This window comes from Bactrocera latifrons, unplaced genomic scaffold (genome assembly GCF_001853355.1).
Source record: "Bactrocera latifrons isolate USDA-ARS-PBARC rearing strain unplaced genomic scaffold, ASM185335v1 scaffold_324, whole genome shotgun sequence".
NCBI classification, from domain to species: Eukaryota; Metazoa; Arthropoda; class Insecta; order Diptera; family Tephritidae; genus Bactrocera; species Bactrocera latifrons.
The window spans coordinates 1-6722 of record NW_017536897.1 but is presented as its reverse complement, the minus strand read 5'-3'; positions in this window follow the sequence as shown (position 1 = coordinate 6722).

The window sequence follows — 6722 nt, the reverse complement described above, 5'->3', positions numbered from 1 at the left end:
GCATGCAAAGGGTCCCGCTTAACGCTACCAACTCTTTGGGTTGGGTTGTTCAGGCTAAGATTACCGCTTCAACAAAAACAAGAAATTAGAAAGCGTTTCGAGCTTTTGTCGTCGGGAAAATGTTTCAAAAATGTTCAAACTTATGTAAGTCAATCACACCTAAAATACATGTCTTTACTTAGAAACTACTCCAACCGTCTATTGAGATTTTATTGCCCCAGTTTTGAGCTCTGCCAGTTGCCGTCCCTTCCTTTTGTGGCGCAACGCAACATAACAAAGTTCATAACCAAATGCTAAGTACTATTCAGGCGGTTAGCGTTGGCAGCAATTATATGAAATTCGATACTCCATCATGTTTTCAAATATTCCTTTAATTTTTTTTTTTTTTTTTTTTTTTTTTTTTTTTTTTTTTTTTTTTTTTTTTTTTTTTTTTTTTTTTTTTTTTTTTTTTTTTTTTTTAACACATTCCAACTTGACAAGCATGAAGCGTTATTTGCTAATTGCTGACTACTTGTACAAGTACAACATCGAAAAACTGGGGTAAGTGACGAGTTAATTAAAAGCTGATTAATGCTAAACAATGCCTGACGAAGGTACGCGGAAAAAGAAAAGAAGTAAACGAATAAAAATAACAAATAAAGTGAGTGAAAAAAAAAAAAATGTTCACAATGTGTGGTGTGACAAGCGTAAAAGTGTTTAAAGAAAATAGAAGCAAAATGAAACGCTTAAAACCAGTAAGCTTTGCCTCAAGCTTGCATGAATATCCTTCAAATGCTTTCAACAATCACATGCTAACTATGCGCAGCGCCGCCTGTCGCGTGAATTTCACGAGTGGACGATCAGCATTGCGTGCAGTGCACTAACGGGAGCGCTAACTGTGCTTTATGTGGCAGCTAAAGCAATTAGAAAGCAACAGACAAAAAAAAAAAAAAAAAAAAAAATTAAAAAAAAAAAATGAAAACACTTTGAGTTCCTAAAATTATTATTGTTTTGTATGCAACACTGTGCATTGTGTCGACAGACCACCCAAACACCAGCGTGGCTGTGATATTTCCAAGTAAAGTTGTCTGCCTCCATTGCGGCTGTTTGACGCTTGACGCTGCCAATTGACGTCAACCTTTCGGCCGCCAAGTAAATGAGATTCTTTACATGTATTTGTGTGTGTGAGTGCGTGAGCACTGAAAATGATTGATAGACGCTTTGACGCTGGAACTACAAATGAGCGCTACTTTCATACAGTCCGTTCACAATTGCATCTACGTAAGTGCAGTAGCTGCAATTCTTATGATGTGAATGTTGTAGAAATGATTGCTTTGGGGACCATTCAATATTCATGGCGCGCAAAGATTTTCTGAGGAACGTCCAAACATGTGTAATAATTGCATAAATTTAAAAGTTTAGTCAAGAAGAAGAGATTACGTGTTGTAAAAGATCTATGCGACCTTTGCACCGATAGTCAGGCTGCAATTAAGGCGCGTTACATTACGACCGAGAATGTCTTTCGAATTAAGAAGGAAGCAGAGCTAACGGCTGTCGGAAGGCGGCTGCATATATATTGAGCTCCAGGCCACAACGGAATTCTGGAAAACGAAATAGAAGATGAGAAGCAGAAGTGATATCTATTTGGCTACTTAATCAGTACAGGAAATACGAAATTCACTGTAAATGACATACAATAAAGTTTCCTAAAGGGCTGACAGACGGTTCAGAGTGAGATGGAATACCTTAAGGACAGGAAAGCTCGCCAAGCTTATACGCACGGGCCCCGAGAAACACACGCATGCTTCTTACTCACACTAATGACAAAACACAACCACTGGTATCAGAGCTGGGCTTAACAAACGGCGATATACACGCAGAAAGTGAAAGGAAGTAGGCATGAGAGATACGCTGCAACGCCGATGTGTCTGTTCAGCCTTGTCTAGAACGCGTCTTAGATATCTAAGAGCTTCGCAATTCGTGTTCCTTATAAAGCTCGCAAAAGCGTGGACGTCATGTTTGACAAATACTTTAGCTCAAATTAAACCGAACCTTTATCTGATATTACTAAATCGTCGAGCTGAAGATGACGTATTTAGTATATAATTTCCCTGTTTCAAACGGACGGAAGATTTCTGTGTCATTGCCAAGCGCTTTATGAATTCCATCAAAAAGCTTTGTGTCGTGCAATTGTTGGGATCGCATTAACTTACGGTACATATTACTGAGTAATTTCTTGGTCGGTTTTTTGTCATATTGGATTACATTACATAGAAACGGAAGCCGATCTCTATAGAAATGAAGTACCATATTAAGACATGTAATGCCTTTTCGAAAATCTTTTGATCAGCTTCTTCATGTTCAATAGATGTTTCAGAGATGTATATTTCTTTGTATCTTTGCCTGCTGTATTGAGCATATATTATATAATGTATTTGTTGTGACCTACACATTTTGTATACGCATTCACTCAAGTATCCAATTGAGTTTTGTCGATTTTCATGCTTAAAATCTCGATTTGATTTTTTGTTTACCGTCTTCTTTGTTTTGTATCAGCTTGTTTTTTCAAGAGCGCTGACTTATTTATTATTTAAAAGCAAGAAAGAGGCTGGTACTTCTATAATGCTAATCTATTTCGGACTACATAGCAGTAAAGTGAAAATATTTTTTTACCAAAGTAGCAATTAAAAAATCAGATACATATTTTTTTTAATTAACAGTATCTCAAGTGTTAATTCGTGTTACTGGTTTTCATTTTGATTTCATTTTTGGCTTTTTAATTAACTTTATTTTAGTTCAATATGGAATTCGACAATTCTGCATCGACTTCGGTGCTGTTAAGTTAAATCATTAAAAGACTAAATATTTATGATAGAGGTCTGAACCCTTAACCCTGGACGTGCGTTGTTTTCGATTCGACGAACAGTCATCTTGTTGTGATCCAACGATAGATTGGCCTTAAAAAGAGGTAAAGCCGTCAGTCGAGTTACCAGCATAGAATCACTTAAATTATGCTTTTTATGCCTTTAGATTGAAATTTTCTTATATATTTTTTTAATATATTTTATGTACTAACAAACTTTCTAAGTATATGATAATATAGTGGCTTGCTATAAACTACCCTTTCAATTTCATCGCCTTTTCGCTTCCACTTGAACCCACAGTCGTATCAGAATGAAGGTATTTTTTTTCTTCTTCTACTAAAAATGCACTTAAGTTTTTACTGGCCTAATTAAGGTTTTACATTTCACACCTCAAACAATCGCAACGATTTGGCACTCGTGCATACGTTTGCCACTTGAATTTTGTTCTTATCCTGACTAGGCAGTCTGCCGAATACACGATGGTTGAAATATTACTTTATTATAATTTCCAAACGTAATGTTATACTTCAACCCACAAGCGGTTGAGAGGCACATGACACGCAACGCAAACAACAAAGAAATAGGATAGGTGAAAAAGCTGTGAATGAACTGATAAATCTATTACTTTAGTACTTATTGAACTTGTGAAACGCACTCTAAAAGTAGCAACCGACACAAAAACTCCTCGAAATGCTACTCAAACGTTGAGTTTAGATTTTCTCAAGCGAGCTGAGACGTCACTAAAGTCAGTATATTTTAGCCAACTTAGAATATTGTAGGACCTTGATTTTATCAGGGAACAACACGAAAATGTTGGTATATACGAGGTGTGTTCAAACAATATCGCGAAAGTTTTGCTGACAGTTTTCTTCGATTGCAGGGGCGTGGTGCATCATGAGTTCTTGCCACAGGGAAGAACGGTCAATAAGGAATATTACCTGCAAGTTATGCGTAATTTGCGCGAAGCAATCCCCCAGAAACGGCCGGATTTGTAGAAGAACAAAAATTGGCTTTTGCACCACGATAACGCCCCTGCTCACACATCGTTGCTTGTGCGCGACTTTTTGGCCAAAAACAACACACTAATGATGCCGCAGCCACCGTATTCCCCAGATCTCGCCCCCTGTGACTTTTTCTGTTTCCCTAAACTGAAGAGGCCAGGATGACTTTACGCTTCTCTTGACGAGATAAAGACGGCACCGAAGTAGGAGCTGAAGAAGATAAAAAAAAATGATTTTTTGAAGTGCTTCGAAGATTGGGAAAACCGTTGGCACAAGTGTATAATATCTCATTGGGATTACTTTGAAGGGGACAAAATAGATATTCATGAATAAATAAATAATTTTTGAAAAAACACAAAATTCGCGATACTTTTTGAACACACCTCGTAAATGAATGAAATGAGAAATCGATTACTTTAAAACTGTGAACTTGTGAAACGCTCCTAAAAGTAGCAAACTATACAACAACTCCTCGAAAATCCATTCAAACCTTGAGTTTAGATTTTTTCCAGCGAACTGAGACGTCGGGCACACCTTAACTTTACATGGTCTATCGATATGCAACTAAGAAAACTGATTGGTTCATAAAATAGTTATTGAAGATGCATAATTCTCAAACTAATTCATAATTCTTTTCATATTTCAATTTCACCGTAGTTTAAGTGATTTCAATTAATTTTTCTTTGCATGTCCTTCAATTATCTTGCTATGCTCAAAATATGCAGCAAAGTGCTGAAACCGGTATTTAGCATGTTGCCAAGTTTTCAATTAACCAAACTGAACAATTGCTATGAAAACGGCTATTAGGCATGCTTCTCAAATATCAAAAGAAAATAAGCATTTAAAAAATTTTCATTTTGCTTAATTTCAACACACACTAAGTGTTATTTTAAAAATCATTTCCTATCTTGTTAATTTGTATTGTGCGTGTATGCTATATGCATCCGAATCTGTGTATTCGCGGAATGATTTTGAGAAATGCAAGAACTCTCAACTTGGCCGTATAGAAATCTGCATCCATTGCGCATGTCTAGCCGACGTAGCCCCCTTTTGAAAAGCCAGCGAGATCTTCAGTCTTGGCTGCCTTGACCACAATTACAGCGGTGTTCGCCAGTAATGCTCGGGCGATTAACGAACTCAAACACATTTTGGTGACTTCGCGTTTACCATATGACATAAAAAATGACACACCCTGTATGTATTTATGTCGGTGTAAAATGTTATTTTTAATGCAAAATTATACTTTATGAACTGTCAATTTGTCAATAATGTTGCTAAACATTGAGTGGTTGTGTTTTGACACCTGAATATCTGTAGCAGTATTGATCAAAGACTCCGATATAAAATTAAAATATGAACAGAAAATAGCTTTACGAAGAAAATATGTAAATAAATTAAAGTAAATATAACATAAAATAATAAATATTTTTCTCTTTACAGGTTTTCCACAAATTAAAAGCTTTGGCATACCCGGCGGCTGTTTGGCAGGTAAAATTTTTATTTTTAGTAAATTTTGATATTACAACAGCAAATCATAACATACCTTTTTTCTGTAGTATAGTCTATAGGCAATATTTACTTAAATTTTTCAGATGCATTCTTCTAAATCGAATTTGTTAGCGTCCTCATTCGTTTTGAAGATATCTTGATCTAGCAGTTCGTGGAACATAATTATAAGTCTTGAAAATATTTTCCTCCATGCATCGTTTGGTCGAAGCAATTATGGAATACTTCCTTCCCATATCTTACGCTGAAGGTAGCTGGATGAATATATTTCTGAAATAGTTTGTTAATCGTGTTGGGTTAATACAATTTCTTTATTATACATTTTCTTTATTAGATTATTATTAGATTAGAATGAGGCTTGTAAATATTTTTTCTAAACTGTTGTTTAGCCTGGTCTGATCGAAATATATTGCGATTATTACACTTCTTGAATATTTGTGTGGGCTTTTCTAGTTTGTCTTTGATGTGATCAATACACTCCCTGAACTCTTGTATAGGCTGGTCTGGTCTAAACTAAATCTGGTCACTACGCTTTCTGAACATTTGTGTAGGTTTGTCTGGTCTTAATTTAGTTTGATGAAAATACTACTTGAACATTTGTGTAGGTTCGTTTATCTATACTTCTCGAATAAGTAAGTGGGTTCTTCTAATTCGAATGTGGTTTGTTCAATACATTTCTGAAATAAAGAGATTTGGCATGAATTTGCCTTGATCCACACATGTTTGGTATAGGTTTTCTCTTTCATCCGTTGAACAACGTACTTATCTGCACAACTGCTGCACATACGCATTCCCATATCCTCAACTGTTAGGAACAGATTTCGGTTGTTATTGAATAGTTACATTCTATCTTTCGAGCGTACTGTGTTTTGCTGATTAATTTTTTTGAACAAATGTGTAATCTTGTCTGTCTATATTTAGTCTAACCAATGCACTTCTTAAACAATTGAACAGGCTTATCTGGTTTGTGATTGGTCTGAATCATACATTTCTGGCATTTCTATCTGGTACCTGACCTCATCAATACAATTCTTGAATATTTTTTTTTTATGCTCGTTCGGTTTAATTGTAGCTTCCCTATACATTTCTGAAAAATTGGCTTATTCTGATTTTCCATCAATCTGCTTGTATACATGCAAATTCGTTATATGTGTTCTTTCTTTCTTGCAAATACATACCTGTCAACACAATTTCTGCACACATCCATATTTTCTTCTGTTTCGAAAACTTCTTGATCTACGCAATTATGAAATACTGTCCTCCTATCTTTTGTGGGTAGTTTGCTTTGCTGTAGGCATTTCTTGAACATTTGTGTAGGCTCGTATGGATTGAATTTGGTCTGATCAATACACTTCTTGAATATTTGTGTAGG